A 20,497-nucleotide genomic window follows, 5' to 3' on the forward strand; every position below is an offset into this window, starting at 1 on the left:
TCAAGATTATTGTGGCTCATCAACCTATCTCATTTTGAGTAATACCGTGTTTTCAAAAATAAATGGCATGTTAAGAACCAGAAATTAAAATCTCCTTGGAAATCAGCATCTTACACGCACACACATGCATTCACCCCCTCACTCACTCATTCCTGGGGTGCAGCTGGCCCCCACCTGTGTCTCATTGGCAGGCACGCAGGGCTTTGGCTGGCTCCTCTCACTCACACCTTCTATCTTCACCTCCAGCGCAGGGGACCCTTCCCAGGAGGCTGGAGCTGAGTGGAAGCACAGGCAGGAGACCAGCACTGGACTGATGGCAGGGGCAATGGGGATTCTACTCCACCATGGGGTCAGAGTGACTCCCAGTCTTCCAAGGGCAGGGGCAGGCTGGCAAAACATGTGTCTGGCCAGACTCTGTTTCAGGGCTGCCACTCTACTGCACTCCCCTCTAATGCCAGACCAGGCAGAAAACCCCCATCCAAGCCAGATCCAGCAGAAATTGTTGTTGCTTTGGGGGCTGTTTGATTACCAGTCCCAGTATTGTAGTGTGGGGACCCCACCTCTTCCTTCCACATGTACCTGAGTCAGGGCACCAAGCAGGGACCCACTGCCCACACCTCTCCAGGGACCTTGCACCCTGTCACTGCGTGAGCTCGTGCTCACTCTCTGTTTCTAGGAAGGCAGAGGAACTGCCAAGAGCTCCTTGCTCAGCTAAGGGCTCTCATTGTTGCTGGGGCTTCTTTGGTTTCGCATTCAACTCCTTAGATTAGCATCAGAGTATCACATATCAAAATAACCACTAGTGAGGATTTGCTGGCCTGCTCAGAAGAGGGTTCACCATACCTGCAGCTGCATAATTTTACTGCAATGTAGTCTGATATCATACACCCCTGGTTTCTACTCTACTAACCTGCTTGCTGCTTTAGCACTTGGGCTTATGCCACACTTGCCAAGTCCCCAGACTCTCCTCCAAGACCCCTCCTAACCCTGAAGATGCTCAGCAATCACACTGCTGCCAGTGCCACCATAATGGTCATATTTGGGTTTTTTTCTAATTTTAGTAAATTTTGGGGCATTCCTAGCTAGTATGGCTCTGTTGGTAAAATATATAAGTGGTACAGGATGCTATAGTGGGTATAATCTACATTAGGAATTACCTACTAGCTCACCTTTACTCCACCATGACTGCTGGGCACCCTATCAAGTCCCACACACACACTCCATTTGATTCTTTTTTCTTAAGCATCTTTTTCTGCCCCCTTCCAAAGCTAACACTGGTTTGTTTTTAGGTTTGTTTTCAGCAAAACCAGAGAACGTATATATTTTTTTGTAACACCACTGGGGCAAGCCATCTGTGGTTGGCTGGCAAACTCCAAAATTCAGGGCTGGGGCAGAAATATTTAGGAGTCAAAAAAAGCTGACTTGCTCAAGAAATTAAAGCCCTTCTGACAATCTTCCAGAGAGCCCCTGAGGAAAAGGGAGGGAACCAGAGAGAGACTCAAGGAAAATGGATGGGAGCCCAGCGTTGAGATTCATGCCAGAATGGTTCCTGGCCAAGAAGGAAGGCTGGCAAGTAGACAAAAACAGGCTTTCATAGGCAGCATTGTAAACAAGACATTAAAAATATTAATCCATTTAGATTTCAAGCACTGAGATGAGATTTACTAAAGAAGCAGAATTATGCTGGTAATGGCTCCTCAAACATTTCAGCTGAATGTCAAAATTTTTGCTCAACTGTATCAAGTGAAAATACAAGGAGCTGTTGACACTACAATATTCAAACATTCAATCGTATGGCCAGGCTGGAAAAACACAGAGAAAAGCAAAGGAATGCAGAAACTCAAGCCCTCTCAAGGAAATTGCATTCACAAATTATTTTTACCTTCATTTCGACACCAAAATAATAAATTGAAAGGGTGAAATCATTTTCTAAAACCAAACTTCTTTTCAGAAATCTTTTCAAATCAAACATAAACTAATACTTTCTTTCCAGATAGACACAGTCATATAGAGCAGAATGCCTTTTGTGTGAAAGAAAGTTTAAGTAAACTTTGAGCACCTAGACTTTAAAAAAGTTTCTTCTCTCCTGAAGGAATCAGCATGTCTCCCCTTTTCCCTTTAGGAAGCATACACTTACTCTAAATAATTGACTACTTTAATTTTCTTTTTAAATGTACTGGATAAGTAATTTCTCACCAAAGCAAACAGGTGCTCAGGAAAGCTGAAGTACAGAAATACACGTGCTTTTTTGGTGCACGTGGGAAGTGTCATGTCACCTTAAGCCTGTCAGCACCAGGAGATTCACAAATCTTCTTCTACAGACTGGTGAGCAGGGCCAAGCATGTCAGGGGAGGCCCACAGGGAAGATCAAGTGCCTTAAACAATGAGAAAAATATAAGCTGCAATTATGGGATCCAGTAACCCAGTCAGGAATCAGAAGATTCCCTTATTGGGTTAAAGAAAAGACAGATATTTGTTGAATTAATGAGGTTGATCCTGCACACAAGTCCATGTGCTCAGTTTGCTCAAGAGAATTCTTTTTCCCCCCTCTCAGTAGGACCAACAATCATTGTAAAATGCGAGGCATGGAGGAACTGAGGTATCTCCATTCAAAGCACTAAGAGCATTCCAAGGAAGAGGTTCATATTCTCCTTTACCTTTGGTCACTTAAAAAAACACCCACATTAACTTAGTGGAAAGGATAGGACAGAAAGCATTCCATCTCTTGCAACCTAGGATACCATACATTTATCAGAATTATATTTCTTATAAGAGTCTTTAAAAAAAGAAAAAAAAAAGGTTAAAAATAACAACAACAAACCAAACCAAACCAAACCAAACAAAAAAAGCAAAAAAAAACAAACAAAAAACCAAAACCAAAACAAAACAAAGCAAAACAAAAAAAAAACACCAACAAAAAAATCCCCCACTAAACTCTTTCTTGCTTATATGTGTAGCCACTCATAAAATTATCTTAAGATCTCCACTGTATCTGAAATGGAAGATCAGAGCAAAGGAAAACCTCAAAACAGAGTTAAACAAGGGACAACTTCATTCTGCTTAGGAGTGAAAAAAATAGATTAAAGTTTAACGAATCTTCAATTTTATAACAGTTTAAACATTTAAATGCAAATTAAAGTAGCAACACATGAATTATAGAAATTCTGTAGCACTCCTATATTATGAATCATACTATGAAATTTGCTTTCTGCACTCTCAGTGGAAACAGAATGAAATACTGGCATCTCAGGGATTTTGAAATTATATACAAGCAGCACATTTAATAGCCTCAATTTTAATAAGTTAGCGTTCTATCTGAGATGCATATTCTAAAATGTTCTAGCTGAAGGTATTCTTATGCAAGCTATTTGCCTATTACATACCACAACTGGTGTAACTTCACCGTCCAGGGAGGCATTTCCATCCCTTGGAAGGAGAAACCATTAGGGAAACGCTGCTTGGCAAACAGTGGCTTGCACACTGGAGCTGCAACATTATCCCGACTTTCCTACATATTAGGCACAGGACTATGTTCAAAGTAAACATGCGGTCATAATTAAATAATAATTATGACTAACATTTGTGTAACACCATTCATCCAAATAGTTCAAAGCACTAGGTAAATCTGTAAACAAAAGGTGTAATCCTGCACCCTTTACTCACATAATGCCGTGCATCAAACGGGCTGTGTAGATCTTGTCTATGCACAGACCTAATTGCTCTCAATTAACTCCATGTGTCAACACTTATTCCAGTGCGTCGTGTTCCTGTTTAGCTTAATTCTCTCACTGCTTACTGCAGGTGAATGTACTGTTTCTACACTCTCACTTACTTAATACCACTTCTACAGACACTTTCTTACACGGATCCCACAAGGCTTTTAAAATATTAATGCAGCCTCACTTCTCCTACACACTTCTAACAGGACAAATATTCTTTTATTAGATGAAGAAGTTCACTTTTTGCTACTACACTTTGGGGACTGACCGTCACATCTGACTTGCAACTGCAAATCCAAGACCTACAGTTGCTATTCTCATACCTTAATCACACAAATAGCCTTCTTCATCCATCATGCTCCAGAGTAAAACCACAGGAAATGGTAAGAACAGGGGAAAATTCTGCAGTTTCTAAAAATAAAATATATCCACAAGCAGACATGTTCAAACCACTTTCAAGCATCCGCAGTACAAACATTGTCTGTTGCAGAGAACCAATGTTTCTAATGGCTAAAAAAAAAACCAGGAACAACCTGCTGACAATTTTGTGTCAGTCTGCCTTCACAGTCAAGAAACTGGAGAACAGGGAGAGAGATCAGGAATACCTGAGCCAGATTTCATTTTGACTCTGCTATGGACAGTTACTTGAGTTCCTTGCTTCGGCAGCAGTATCTGCAAGTCAAGCCAAATAATCTCTTTCACTTATGGATCTTTTGAAATTCATGAAAATCCCTATGGCTCTTTGAAGACAAATACTGTTTACCAGCACCAGCTGTTACTTAGCTTTTAGCATTTTTCATCTTTTATCTTAAATTTTGCATAGAAGAAAGTCACTGTCATAACCCACTCACACCACAATTTAGTGTATTTTCCTTCCAATTTTAATTCTCCTTTGTAAGACATATACTCAATTTTAGATCTTATATCTATTCCATGTAACTTAGGCATAAAACAGAAATTTTTTTTTAGCACCAAACAAAAGCACTGTAAAACATCATCACTGCTGAACTGTCAGTAAATCTTGCACTAGCATGGCAGTAAAATAGGGTGCATTTTTCCTCTTCTAATTTTCAGATGAGTTTAGGCATTTCTCTGATGTGTTAATTTTAAAAAAATCCAACAACACAATTCATTGTCTCATCTAAGGACAATGTCATTGAACCTGAAAATAATCTAGTGTCACAACAGCAATCCCTACTAGAAAAAACAATCCTGATTTATAGAAAGATTTCTCATTAATTCAGAAAATGCTGCACAGCAGTTAGTTGGTAAAGACAGTTCTCCTACAGCTATGCATTCTTAATTCCATATACAGATAGCGTTTGTGGATCCCATAGGAGTGAAAATGTGAATATTAATGGTTTAATCCACAAAATGTTAACATACAGCTCTGTTTTAATAAGCAGTGAAAAGGACACGATTATATTAAACTGCATTGTCTTCATGTGCCAGGCTGGGGATGGCAAGGCTGGCTTCCCCCACCAGTTGTACAAGCAGCATCTGTCAGCAGCCCAGACGAGCAGCAGGCTGGTGAATTCTCTCAACCCGTCCAGCCAAGGTAGCTGTAAAGGCGCTGCCAGGACACCCAGAGCAGTGTCTCTGCTCAACAGCACTTCCTCATGTATTTCTGCAGTGCCTAGGACAGGACTGCAGCAGTGTGAGCCAAGCAGTCTCTCTCCCTTCCCGTGGATCAGATCTTGACAGCTGTGCAGGGACCACGGCTAAACATTGAGCCAAGGCAGAGAAACCAAGAGCAACTCCATTCAAAACTGGGCTGTAGCCTCCTCTATTCCTTATCTGTTGCCCTTCTGCTGGGGTCAAGCCAAAATGAGCCCATAGCCCTGCTGGCAAGAGCACCTCTGGCACTGCTCCACATCCTCACTTCCAACAGGGCGGACAGCACAGAGTCCAGACAGGGAAAGGATCCTGAGGGAAAATGAGTGTCATGCTGCTGGGCACCACAGGGCTGCCTATAAATACAGTTTCCCAACACTTCCACTTAGCAAATCCTGGAGAATTTGGTCACAGCTGAAAATCATGCCACACAGGATACAATTCACTGATGCACCACTAAGCACAGCACTGGAACAATTTGAGCAAGGCTTTCACAGGGGCTTCGTGTGGCACTGAATTTTGGCCAGGAGGGCTAAGAAACTATCTGAAGTGAAAATGAGTAGTACATGAAAGGAAAGCACACAGGACAAACAGGCTTGGTAGTTTGGATTTCCAGAGCTGCTTATGTGTGAAAACCAATTATCAGATTTGACACAATGGCAGGCTAGCCCATGCTTTTAATTCCCTTGCAATGATGACTGCCATTTGCTTGGAAAGCTCTTATGTTTAATGCTAGAAATGCAAAATCAACTCTGCTTGAGATACAAGGTATGATAGTCAAAACAGACAGAAAAAGGTAGCATTATGGTAGGTTATAAACTGCAGTATCTCAGACTGTTCCTGTTAGGAAAAGCAGCAGCTCCAGAGGATAATAACCATCTCAGGCATCTTAGCTGAATGCCCATGAGTCACTATTGCCTATAAGCGCATCTAGAGAAGATAAAAAAGTTCAGGGGCAAAAAGCAAGTAAAAACCTTTTCTGAATCTAATTAGGACAAATAAAAGTACAAACTTTTATTCCTTCTTAGTTTTTAAAACAGTCACTTCTTGTTGCTGTAACTGACTCTCACTATCACTTCCATCATTTATTTATCACATGACTCACAAACACACACTGGTACTATCCAGGTTTATCATACCACTGATTTTAAAATTTCATGTACTGCTATTTTAGGGCTCCTGCATCCCAGAAGATGTAATACTCCAAATCTCTGCAAGCAAACCATGAACGTCTCCATGGTAGATCTTTCTGAGATGGAAGTAAATACAACACACAGTAAATATGCAACTAACACCAAAACAGTTCTTCAGATCTGACCAAAGCACTGCTTGCATTCAACATCAAACAGGTAGAAGCCATTCTTTTATGAGAGGTGACATTTCTGGGTGTAAAACACAGAACAACTACCGTGGAGATCCTTTTGTTGTCTAATTTCACCAGCTCTGATAGATTCTCTCTGGGGTGAATGGAAAATGATTACAGCAACTTCTTCAGGTCTTACATCTGAGCATAGCATGTTCTATACTCTTCTTAAATTAAATTTGGAAGAAGAATTTTATTCTGGGGTGCAGCAAGAAATCGAGAAAAAAAGAAATCCACCAGCATCCTCAGGAAATTCCTACATCATTAGGGTGCAGCAGAGGCCATTGTCCATAAGGGAGTAGCAATTCTTGGCTATTTGTCTTTGAAATGCTGCATACCATGACACCTCAAACCCCCACACTGAAAACTTTCAAGAAGAACAATCTGATCAGCATTTTTCACTGGATGAGCATACTTCAATTTGAAGCTAATAAAAAAGCTTACCTTCCCTTGAAATATCCCTTTCTTTACAAAAATGTATGTAATCTAAAAAGGAAGCCTGAAAATTAGCCCAAATCATAAAATAAAACATAAAATGTTATTTCCTACCTTATACCTTCATCACCTTCTAATAAATGCCATGCAGCTGTGGGAGGGCATTTTCAGAAGGGAGGAAAGTCCTAGGAAACAAAATGCTTTTAGTAGAATTCTGAATGGTTTCATTGAGTATTTTTAGCCTGGCCTCTTCAGAAGCTCTGCAAACATTTGCAAAACTCTAAAACAGTGCCAGGGTTATGTCACTATCTTTGGTACAAATAATTTGTTAGGAACTACTTTGTTCTGGCACAAGGATATATCAAGAGAGGATGCGTGAACTGGCTTGTTTTCCTTTGGATTAATGTTGTTTGTCAACTGAAGGCTGTCTTTATGTGGAAAGAGCAAGGTGCCAAGAAGCACATTTCACCATGCCAAAATTAAAGGGAGGAGCTCAGAAACAGTCTTTTATTACCTAATTAGTTTTATCAAATGACACAGATCAACTGACAGGAGATAACTAATAGGAAAAAGGGGTCTAATGAGAAAGTAAGTTATCAGCTGGATGCTCTCCAGAAAACAATTATCTCCCTAGGTAAACAAGAACTACTGTTGGGAGGTCAGGCACAAAACGCAAGGAGTGGAGGTCTCCTCAGGATACCAGCCCTTGGTGGAGTTGAAATGGGTGAAAAAGTAGTGGGATAAACTACTCTGAGAAAAAGGGATGACTTGTTATTAAAGAAGTGAGTATCTCCAGATAAAATTATTCCTATCTGGCCTACACATATCCCACCAGTTGTTTTTTTGTGAGAAACAAATCAAGTACAGCCTGCTAGATTAATATCCTTATTCAAAATTAAAATTGGGAATACAATAGGAACAGCCATGTTCACCTACTCATGAACAAATTACCAGAATAAGTTTTTAATAGCTTACGGGGAAAATGGCAGTTCACAGACCTTATTTTATCTTGATTGCCCCCTAAGACTAGAAAGAAATTATTATTTCTTATTATTATTACAAATAGAAATACACAAAAATAAATACAAAATTTTAGATTATATTCTGCTTTATCCATTTATACATTGGTATCCAAATGTACCAGACATACTTACATTTCTTTCCATTATTTTCCCAATTGCACGAACTAAACTGGCTATTCAAACTCATGTGGCTCCCATTCAGATTACATCAACTTTTAATTCTTAATGTAAACCATACTTTCATGTTTCCCATTATTATTTGCTTATCTAGTATATACCTAAAATATGCAAAACCTATCCAATATTCTAGCTAGAAAAGTAACACCAGACACACATAATAGCACAAAGACATTTAAGAAGCCTTGCTAAAAAAAAAAATTCTAAAAATGAGAATTTAATTGATTAAAGACTTGTGGCCCCCAGCAGCTTGAAGAGAAGCAACATTGATTTTTATGAACATTCCTTGAGAATTTTAAGTGATGCAATGGGGGAGTTTTATTATGCTATTCTTTCTCTTCCTCTTCCCCCTCATCCATCACCAGTTAATTTGAAAACAGACAGGGCAAAGAATTTATGGGAAAATGCTCTGTCTCTTGGGATCACCAGTTCTACCTTTACTGCAGAGCTGTGGAGACCACAGGAGAGTCTCTTGTATACTTATTGTATGCTTCAGCAAGGACTGCTAGATGCAGAACTATGAAAAATCAGTCCCTCTAAATGGAAATACCAACCACTGCCATCCCAGAGCTACGTCAAGAGTCAAGAGTGGGAAAAAGGTGTTAATGAGGACTTGGCATGTTCTGGACAGAGCTGAGCAGCACTGCTGGGAAAGAGCAGTCCGGTTCTCATGCCTTGCCCTGCCTGGAAATGCTGAGTTACAGGACAAGTCCCAGCTCACACAGCTTGGTGACCCTGCATGCAACTGAGAGCACCTGCAGGGACAGAGGCTTCAGCCCAGACTTGTAGCACTGATCCAGACTGTCATGACCCTTTCCAAGGTCATTCCCATCATTCCTGCACATGGAATGGGTACCACCATTCCTCTGTGTCTCAGTGGATTTAGTAGGGTTTTGGATTTGTGGACTCTACAGTAAGATAGCCCCCAAAAAAATAAAAGAAAAGAGAAAGAGCACATCACAGGAATGCAAATCAGTGAGCTCATGCAGGTACAAATAGAACGCAGATTTAGTTGAGGAATAAAATAACCAGCAAATGAACTTATTTCATCTGCCATGCACCTTTAAAGCCCCGAAAGAAAAGTCTCTAAGATTCATAGCCTTCACAAGATTCCAAGTGAGTCCGCAAAGAGTGGGGATTCTCTGCCAAAACCAGCCAGAGTCAGTTCACTTTCCTCCAGAGTCAGTCCTTGGCTGGCAAACCCCAACCACTGTGATATCCAGGCCTGCATATGGATGAGGTCACTGACCATGATCAGCACATGAGCATGTGTGAGGCAGATCTCCACACACATGAGAGCCAGCTTTTCCCCTAACGTGTGATCCTTCATTCCCACAGAACAGAGCAGTACCACTGTGCTCTCTTTTTTTCTCTCCCTGCCCCACTGCTGCCACCTTCTTATTACTTTTTCCATTATTTCCATTTACTCTGGAACTGACTGCAAGGCATGGTGCCATTTTAAAATCCTCCTTGGCTCTGCTCACCTTGAAAAGACTGACAGAGGAGGTAAAACTGGCCAAGCCATGACAGTGAGCATGATGCCTTAGGTTTTAGCTTTTATATTTTTCAGATTCTGTACTGCTTTAGTGTGTCGTTCTGAGTTTCATATTAAGGGATGGTAAGCTCCCTTCACCGAGCAGCAAGACAAAACAATTCCTTTTCTAGCTTGGGACCAAGGACAACTGATCCAAATTTCAGGACCAGGAGTATAAACAATCTGGGCTGAAGAGAGAAAAACAAGAAGGATGAGACTTCATAACCTAAAGCTACAGGTTGACAATTAACTCCCATATGCTGATGGACCAGAACTTATAAAAGTGAGAGATCTCATGACTGGTCATTCATTTTGTGACCATTTTGTGTTTATCTTGGGTGTAGCCCTGGCTGGGCTCTTGTGCTGCACAATGTGCATCCATTGACACCTTTTAATAAATCCCTACTTTATTCTTTAACTCCATCTAGCCTGTGTTCTAGGTCAGCCTTCACAAGGCATCAGTTCTGGCAGAACCAGAAAAGTAACCACTGCCACTCTCACCATTAGCACCTGGAGAGTCAGTCAGCCACCTTCTTCCAGAAGAACTTGCCTGAGCAACAAATTACTATTTTAACTGCACATTCTCTCTCTCACACAAAAGGCTTCTAGCAGACTTTGATCATATGTCCTGTGTAAAGATACTGGATTTCCAAAATCTTTGCTTACTTTTTTTCTTCTAACCCTTTCCCTCCTGTGTACCTTAAGCAACAAGTATCTATCTACCAGAGAACCAAGTAGCAGAGATTCCTGGACTCAAATTCCTAACTCCAACTTTTCAATGCTGGGCAATGATTTTCTGGGTTCAGTTAGGCCACTTAAATTTATACAGTTCTACCTACAAGGTAGAGATTGTGAGAAGACTCCTCCCACCAATGGGTGTAAATCCCAGGATACAGCTCAGTGCTCCCTGAGATCTTCATTCCTCCACGCCTACAGCATTCCCTGCAGACAGCTTCTCTGAAAATTATAAGCTTTAAGGCAATGTTCTCTGCACACCACCTTCCTTCTCCATGTCTACCTGGTAAGTTTCAGCCTTCCTGCCCCAGCATCCCTTACATCAGACTTGTTCTGGTGGCACAGCATGAGCCCATCAAAACAAACAAGCTGAAGGAAAGGTGTTCATGCTTGCTGCTGATTTTCCACAGCACACTGGCAGTTTCCATCTGGTCCTAGGAGTACTCAGCCTAGATGCACTGCATTGCCAGCCTGCAGTCACAGTAAACAGTGAGACTTCTCCACACATGCAGAGTTGGTTTGGGAAGCATACTTGAGTATAGGGGGAAAAAAAATTATTATAAGGAATGTGGGCAGGACAGGCCATCCAAATAAAAAAGCCTCACTTGACCAGATCACTGACCTTGCCCAGGAATGCAGGAAGGCACACAGGAAGAAAGTTTTCTGTGCTACTCGAGCTGCAGTTAACACCCAGATTTGTAAGCTGTTTTCCACAAGGAGAAGCTGTGTGTAAGGCCAGAAGGCAATAAATCATGCTGCATTATGGATCAGCTTGTTGTTTAGGACACACACATGCAGAAATATCAAAGGCTTTTTGAAATTAACAGTGAGTAATTATGTGAGGCAAATGTAATGAAAACACAACAGAGTCTCTTAGCTAGGGGTAGAGAATATTCAGCCAAAGGCTTCCTCTGACTCCCACTGCGAACAACACTATGAAATATGTATGGAAATAAACAAAATGATGTATTAGGAGAATGAAGACTCAAGGCTTTGCACTAACTTATTGTTTTCCTGAACCATTAATTGCTAGACAGCTTTCTGTGTCACAATAGCATTTCAATTACTGAGCTTTTATATTATAAATTTACTGTATGTTTTTGAGGATGGACAAAAATTTTATAATTATTTAAAGATGTCTAACAGTAACAATTATAAAGGACAACTGAGCATTTGGTTCTCCATTTGCTGTTATAAAACACAATCTATGCAAACAGATGATAAGCAATTAACCCGTTTAACAACACATGCCATTAGCTACAGTCATATTTAGAGAGATTCTTATGCACGTTAAGTGGATTATTTATTTGAGAGATATGCATTTCAGCAGAATACACTGCATGAGACTGTGTGCAAGTTGCATACATGTTGACAAGAAAGTGGTCTTGTGAATTCAATACACACAGGTGGGAGCTGTGACACAGACCATTACTGAGGATTATCCAATGCTTCCTATAAATCTGATTTTCACTTGCTTGATTAATTGTTTGGGCTGAAACTTTCCACATTGGATGCATGGTTCAGACTATTTTTTTCTTACATTAACCAAAATGGTTCGATTATTTACAAGATAGAAGCCAGGAAAAAAAAATACCCTGTTTTGCCATAAGAAAACACTATATTCAAGAATTCAGATATTCATTTTGTTTTAAATAGTAGAGGATTCATTTTAGTTAGGGAAGTGGCTCTTGCCAGGCCAGTAAAAATCAGTTCAAATGTGATGACACTCCAAACGTCTGCAAACTTGTGAGAGGTGCTGGACACCGGGTTTAATGCTGGGTTCCCCTGAGGAGCATTATCCTCATGCAAAGAGAGGAAGCCTTTGCTGCCACTGCTGCTCCTGTGCCACAGCCCAGGAGGGAGGTCAGGCAGCACAGAGAGTGGGACCAGGCTGACCCACACTCCAGCAGGGAAAAACTGATGGAAAGAGGAGGAGAACTAAGGTATATCTGGCCCATACAGACCAGTTATGCAGAAGAGAGTGGGATCCCCCGAAGTGATTAAAAAGAAGAGGATTTAGCTGACTGATAATGAGTTTGTGATGAAAAGAAACAGAGAGGGTCATGGGTGGGGAATAGCACTTGACTTTGCAAACTGCTTGTTGTGTCTGTGCACTTTATTCACTTAAGCAAGAATAAAATGAATAATAACTTTTTGAGTTGGAAATGTACACTTCAAAGCTAATGTTCTCAGATACTGACTAAAACATGCAGCTCCTAAATATTTAGGCCACTCCACACAGGTCTCCTGTTACTGAGATTCAAAACATCCCCAAAACTGAAGTCAGAAATAAACCTCTGTTAAAAAGAGGGAAAATATTCCTCTTTTTAAAATGCATTTAAAAGTACACCCCTTGTTTCCATGATGAGAAATGTACATATCAAAATGAGAAACATGGTCTGAGGTACCTCTTACAGCAATCAGGTAGATAATTTTACAGAGTTTTTTAAGGAAAGATGCCTTTGAAAATCTTCCCTTACAAATCCAGCTATGTACAACCCTGGAGAGTTTGTTCCACCGCAGCTGCACCGTGCCAGCACGCCCAGGGTCAGAAGGCAGGGCAAGGACAGGGCAGCCCTGAACTGCTGTCCTCTGTGGGCAAAGAGTGGGATGGGTGATCTGCCTCAGCACGGGAGAATTTGTGATGGTTTTCTCTGATTTCTGCTGTGATTTTTGATCAGTAGCCAAGTGTTGGTTAATTATTGGCCTTTATGGCGCTGATTGCTCAACGGAGAGAGGGCATTGCATGCGCAACTACACCACAGTCCAGAGCTGAAATGGAACAAAGTAAGGCAGAAAACTTCCTGTGACTGGGGGTTCAAGGTTGTATCCAGTGATTAATCTTTGAAAGATACAAAGATTTTTTTTTTCTTTCAATTTTCAGCTCACTTTTTATCTCATTGACATGTTCTCCTTTCAACAGTGAATTCCACTTCACCCAACTAGCTGGTTATGTGATGAATTAGTCCTAAAGGCATAAGATGGAGAGGAACACTGGCTGTGCAGTTGCACCCTGCTTTTCTTCCTACCCCCTACAGTATTATTTATTCCCACAGATAGAAACTTCAATATCCATTTTTATGGCAACACTTTTTTCATGGATCATGTGCTTATCAATGCCAACTTTCCTTCAGCAAGGAAAATCACCTTCTTCCCAGGAGAGACTCTCTGCAATTTCATACCAAGTGTGGCAAGAACTACTCTTAAGTAGTTCTAATTTTAACAGGAGAAAGTACATCTTGTTTTACAAGGACGATGGAACCATTACACAGTACACCACTACAACCTTTTCAGAATGCAAGCATTTCCTTAGAAGAAAAACAGATCTCATTCTCTGTGAATTATTATTTTCTTATTATTTAAGGACCGAGACCTGTTGGGACTTGGCACACCATGCATTTCAGAAGAGAAATTCATAAAAGCAAAAGATTCTGAAAACTTAGAACCTTTAATTACTTCCTTCCATCATTTAAATATAAACTATTAGATAACATTTGAAGAATTTTAATGGTAAAAAGGAGCACAATTGAAAATTCACAAGAGAGGTATTTGTCAAAAACAGATCATCTACTCTCCAGTCCTGTTTCTCCATTGCATAAGACTATTTCCTTTAGTGCTGGCTGATGTGGCATGTACTCCCAATAACACAGCAGAAAAATGGCCTTGATGGACACATAGCTTCTCCTCCCCTCCAGTTCTGGATGTGTTCAGTCTTAATACTTGTCTCTGTAATTATTCCTTCCCTACAAAATTAACTCTAGACGTGGTAGAGGAATTACAGAATATAACTTATACAGCAACTTCTTAGTTTATATTTGATCTAATTGCTAAACAGCCTACTAGAGACTTGCTAGATCTGGTCCCAAAATTACAATCAACAAACTATGACAAAATGTGTGTTGGTGCACATAAAGAGAAAAGAATTGCCTCAGAAAAGCAACACAAAGCACCAAGTGAATTGGAAAGAGTCTGTGAAAGGCAGAGGGCATGCACTGTAGCTCTTTCATGCTCTGGTTGGCTTTTGTGAGCTTGATTTATGTATAATTAACCATTTTTTCCCCTGCAAACAATTTCATTCGAAACTGTGCTATCATTTTTACCCCCCATTCTCCTGCCACAGCCACATAAAACAGTCCAGTTTAACATGATGACAACTGAAACACGCTGCCACAGCAAGAGCCCAAACTTCTATGTTTGCATAAAACCCCACTCTCGTCTCCCTCCTGCTCATCCTATCATCACAAGAATGAAAGAAATTCATAAACTGTAGCTCTCATCTCTAATAGAGCCTTGGCCAAAATTCAAGCCTGATAATTAATTACATTCTGTCTCTCCAAATTCCCACACTAGGCTGACTAAGAGAAATAACTCTTCTCTTCCCCGCCTAGACAACAATGTTTTATATGGCTAATGGACAGAGCATTTCACCTCTGACAGAGCTGGGAAATTACCTGGAGAAAAACAAGGGATACCTAACACTTGGATAAGACAACAGCAGCAGATGAAAGCATACTGTAATAAGTTTTTAGTGTATGTCAAGCAAAAAGCTAAATCATTGTTCTCTAATTACACTTTCTGTCAGAGTATAAAAGCACAGATGATCATAACAGGACAGGAAGCTGTCTGAGTGACTACAGCACAAGCTGAATGATTTGGAATAGGAGGATATTTGAGACAATTCAGATATGGTTATGAAAAGCTGATAAATCAGTAAGGTAGAATACATTTACGCATAGCACTAGACCTCAATAAAATAGAGAAAGCATCCAAACCATTTCAGTGTGAAGAATATGAAGCATTAATACTATACCATGATCTTAGACAGCCATAAAAAAAATCACTACCTCATGCCACTATTCAATAAATTACCAATATATCAAGAGAAGAAAATAATTATGGCACCTGCACTGCACACATAACATAAACCACTCATTGCATGGGGATTGTAATTGGACTTTTCTTCTGAGCTTGACATATGAACACTATAACCTTAAGTAGCACTCTTAAAAGATTTTATTCATTGCATATTTCACATGTGTCTGGAAAGGGCTTAATGAACTTCTTTCCCTGCAGACTTCTTTCTGTTCTGGTACAACAGGGTATGCATCATGAGTGAAAAAAATCACGAGGCAAGGCTGGCATGAACGGTCTTGCTAGTATTGCATGTACTTCACCCTGACAAAAAACCAGTGCAATTCTGGAGGTATCATCAATAAAACCTGCATTGTCCTTCCTTAGTCTGGTCTGTCTCATATTTCCTGTCCATCTCCATTCACTGTTTTAAAGTTAATACACAACTTTGAGGCTGTATCCATGCAAGAACGAGACACTAATATATGGTATAAACTACTTTTGCATTGATCATATTACTATGGAGAAGGTATGCAGTGGCTGAGGCGAAAGCACGGGACTGTTCTCCATTTACCAGATGATAAAGCAAGTCCCCATTTCTGTTTAGCTGAGGTTTCTAAAAACTTTTCTAGTTCTAAACCAGAAGCAGAATAATCTCAATCCAGTTACACTCGAAAGCTGGTGTTGGAATCCCATCCAATTCTTCATTCATTCCACTAATATTCAATCTGTAGGGCACAAATCCTCCAATATTCTAATACAGATAAGGTCCAAGACAATACAAGCATAACACCCATAACATACACTCATGTTCTGATGCACCCTGTGCATGCCCCTGAGATGAAGAGGCCCCTGAAGGGAAGAGGAGGGGCAGGCACTGATCTCTTCTCTCTGGTGACCACTGACAGGACCCAAAGGAATGGCCTGAAGCTGTGTCAGGGGAGGTTTAGGTGGGATAGTAGGAAAAGGCTCCTCACCCAGAGGGTGGTTGGGCACTGGAACCACCCCAGGGAAGTGGTGACAGCACCAAACCTGGCAGAGTCCAAGAAGCATTTGGACAATGCTCTCTGGCCTTGTATGATTCTTGGGTTGGACCTTCCAAGAGTTGGACCTTGTGGGCTTGTGGATCTCTCCCAACTCAGCATATTCTGTGATTTTGTGAGATTTTCTGCAAGCAGTTCAGGCACTTAAGCCTTGGAATCCTACTCCCACATCATCACCAATGTACTGGGCAGAGACATAAGAAAACAGCTCAGAATAATTAGTATCATCAATTTTGCGCAACAAAACAATCTTGTTCAGCAGCAGAAATTCTGGGTCCTTACATATTGGCTGAGAGATGCAATAAAAACTCAAATCTCTCTGAGCACAGAAATGGTAAGCAGAATGTTTGTGTGAGTGTTTCATTTATTTTTATGTGTTGACTTGGCAGCAAGTACAGAGTTTAACATTAACTCTTAAAAAAAAATTCAATAGTTTTATATCCTGGAACTTTGGATTTCAAACCCACACCCACACTCACCCCCAAAAAACCAAAATAAACCAACCAACCAAAAAACCCCAAAGAAACAAAACCAAAAAAACCCCAACAAATCAACAAAACCCAAATCAGGAACATATACACAAACTTGTACATCACTATTTGATTTAGAATGGATTATCACATAACACTCTTACAAGCATGGTGGTCAATATTATGGTTTTCTTGCTCTCTCCATATTACTTTCATCTAGGGGAGACTTGCAGCACAGAATACAAGAGCTCCAAAACTGCTTTTGTGTCAAAACTAATGGAAAGCTTCACAAATCTCAACACTGTAAATCACCCCTCTTCCTCTTGGTCACAAAACATAATTACAGCTGAATCTGAGGACAACACACAAATTGTTCTCACTGTGTTTTGCATGGACGTCAAGCCTTTCATCTACAGATCCTAACTCTCCTTAGATATTTGAATTTAGGTCTGAAGACACCTCACAATACTCAGCTAAGAGAACTAGATTAACTGACTATCATTGCATCAAGGGACATAAAAGAAGTTCTTTACTTGAAGTTATATTCCCAGTTTGAAGAGGATTTATATGCCTGCTTTTTCAGACAATGTACTGAACAGCTCCTTCACTCATACCTGGCAGTGCAGAGAGATCCTAAAGGGAATTTGTGCTCCTAAACTCATGATGATGAAAATACCCTCAAAATAAAGTGCAAAAGCTGTTAATTCACCAGGCTGCCCTTAGCTCTAGCTGGATATCCTGAGCAGGAGGAAGGGAGGCAACAGGGGCAATATATGCACTTCCCTGAACAAAAGCACTTAGGATCAGTCTCCTCAGGATCAGACCTATTCTCGGAGCTTGTGCAAAGAAAAAAACACCCTAAAGAGGAGAAAAGAATCTGTAACAATCCCATTTGTCAGCTCTCATCCAGGTGGCCTCTTAAGAATCGTGGACTTTTACAGAGTATTTAAAGGAATAAGGGATTGGACTATCATTTGATGAGTTATGGAGGCCACATCAACTCACAGATCCTGAATGTACAGATACAATATAGATATACTTTATGGGTACAGTCAGAGTACATAGATACTGTTCTACTGGTCCTGACTGACTGATCCTCAGCTTCAGCACACGCCCCAAATCACCACAGAATCCAGGACTTCCTTTAGCAGTTCTCCCTGCATCTCTGAAATCTTTGCTCACAGGTCCTAGCTCTTCCCAGAGCTGCAGGCAACCCTTGAAATCTGTTACACACTTGAGGAACAATGACCAAAGACATCCTTTGGGTCTTAGAAGACCTTTTGCTAACCAGTGAGTGCAATAAAACTGTCTCCTTGCAATGCTTCCTATGCTTAATTCAGTAGCAGTAATCATGGAGGTTATCACATTTGAGCTTAATTTTTTTTCAGCTGTTAATGATCTTTACAAAACATTGAACATCCTCTACCTTTCTCTGAAGGTCATGGGACTCCACGTGAATATGGTGATAATAAGGTCAAGGCATTAATCTGAAATAAGGACTGAGACTTCAAAACTTTGGAAAGAAATGTATAAAAAGAGCCCAAAACATCACAATGCTACAGATGAAATTCATTACAGTAAAATGGCCAGTCTGCTTTTCTAAGATTTCCAGGCCATCTGAGATATTATATGCTGAATCTTAGCAACTTAACTAGCAACAATCTAATGTAAGTGATATGAGCAGGATTAAAAAGCATTTTGGTTTCAAAGAATAGACTGGAACATCACCTGGAAAAGTGACTCTTGGTAATACAAGCCTACTGATGATTTTCATTTACTACATATATTTTTAATGTGTATGATTCAGTTCTTCACTTCCTCATTAATTTTATATCCTTTGTCATGGACTGATTGGTACCACTGTAAAGCAAGAAGAGAATCAGTTTTGCAGATTTTAACGGAAAGGCAACTAGTAATAAAATAAAATATATGAACATCTGGATCAAGAACATCTTGAACAGGAATTTAAAAATGGCTCACACAATAGAGCCATTAAATTACAGAATTACTGAACATTACACACATTACAGAAATGTTGCTTATATTTTGCTTTACTGACATGGTAAATTACCAGCTTTGTTCACTGTAAAACACACTTTTCAATTATCTGTTCAGATTTATCAGCATAACTGGATTTATTACACACATGTAGACACATGTTTTATAAAACCAACCAACTGTGCCAAAATGACCATGCTGGAATCCTCTGGATCTCATCCAAGAGGAAACGCTGTGAAAGCGTCACTGAACTGCCCTAAGAACCCTTCAGTTTTATAATGAGGATATGAGCAGCCAAAGAAGAAAATAATTTATGAATTGCTAATCTCTGCATCAAAAAGACTAAAGAAAAAATGCTATGTTTTTATCATTTGGCCATTATTACACATCATGAAGACCAAGACTAACAATTCTTTCCTTGTGACAAGTGGCTGGTATCTTTGCTGGCAATCTAGTACTCTTCTACAGCAACATTTAAGTTTTATTTATAACGGAGGAAGAAGTGAAAGGCAAAATGATGAAAATGGAAAACACCCCAAATTCTCATACGAATTTAAAAAAACACAAGGCTCTCCTGACAGAATGGCTTTTTTCAACTGCCTATTTCCAAGTACCACCCCAACATTACGGGGCATCTCTCACAGAGACACCCTTCCTTCTAGAGCCACTGCTGGAGGCCAAGGGGGACACCCTCTGTGACATCTCAAGTATCACTGTGCATCAGCGTGTTGGCCGCTGAACCCAGGCATTAATTACACTCCCAAACAAGAGGCTGCAATCAATCAAAGGCACGCTTCATGATTCACGTTTGGTGTTGAAAAACCTTCTCTGTCAGGAGTCTCATGGGAGTAGTTAATGACAGTAACCCCTGGGGGATTCCACACATGCCACACCACCAGATTAAAGGATGCTTCCAAAAGGTTTCTGGGACTCTGCCTACTAAGACATTTGTCTTGATCACTGCCCACTTTGGTGCTGTTGTAAATGGGCTGGCCAGGATCCTTCCAAGTGCAGCAATCCAATAAAATTAATCAAAGTTCAAAAACTGCATTCGGTTTGCTTTTATTTGTTCTGAAACCCATCTGACAGGTAAAGTTTTGATCTAGGTCATCTCTGAGCAGATGGGAACTGCAGATGACAATCCACCAGATAAATTTCAGGTCTTCTCCAGCTCTGAAGTTCAGTTACTCTACAGCCAAGCTCTCACACTAACCCAGAAATTCCTTAAGAAGTTTTCAGCAATTAAGAAGGGTGTGTACATGCAGACGAGTTAATAGTGTTGTCTCCTGGACAAACTAGTTAAAATAGCTCCTCTTCACATCTGTGACTTTAAATATTTCACTCATATGGTAACATCACCTGTTCCAAGTCAGAACTGGTGAGACAGAGGAAAACAGAGAAATACAGCCTTATGGTGGTGTGGTGCATTGGCCTTTGCCACATATTCCAAATTCATCCGGTAATGTCAAAAAAGGATGCTAAGCATGCAGAAATTGTGTCAAGAGTGTTGTTACACTGAAGACAGCAAATGGATTT

At 40.3% G+C, this 20,497-nt stretch overlaps 1 protein-coding gene across 8 annotated transcripts in view; it reads right to left on the reverse strand.

The window, feature by feature from the left end:
- Positions 1-20,497, reverse strand: part of THRB (thyroid hormone receptor beta) — a 156,388-nt gene that overhangs the window by 77,237 nt on the left and 58,654 nt on the right. The window contains exon 3 of one of the 8 annotated variants that reach the window (XM_063154525.1): positions 7,246-7,316. The exons of 5 other annotated variants lie outside the window; for them this stretch is intronic. The gene's annotated coding sequence lies outside the window, so the exon portion shown is untranslated. Of the gene's footprint in view, positions 1-174; positions 194-4,324; positions 4,344-7,245; positions 7,317-20,497 lie in introns of those variants that run through there. 2 more of the 8 variants (XM_063154542.1, XM_063154568.1) reach the window with 2 other exon arrangements.

This window comes from Melospiza melodia, chromosome 1, assembly GCF_035770615.1.
Source record: "Melospiza melodia melodia isolate bMelMel2 chromosome 1, bMelMel2.pri, whole genome shotgun sequence".
Classification (NCBI taxonomy): Eukaryota; Metazoa; Chordata; class Aves; order Passeriformes; family Passerellidae; genus Melospiza; species Melospiza melodia.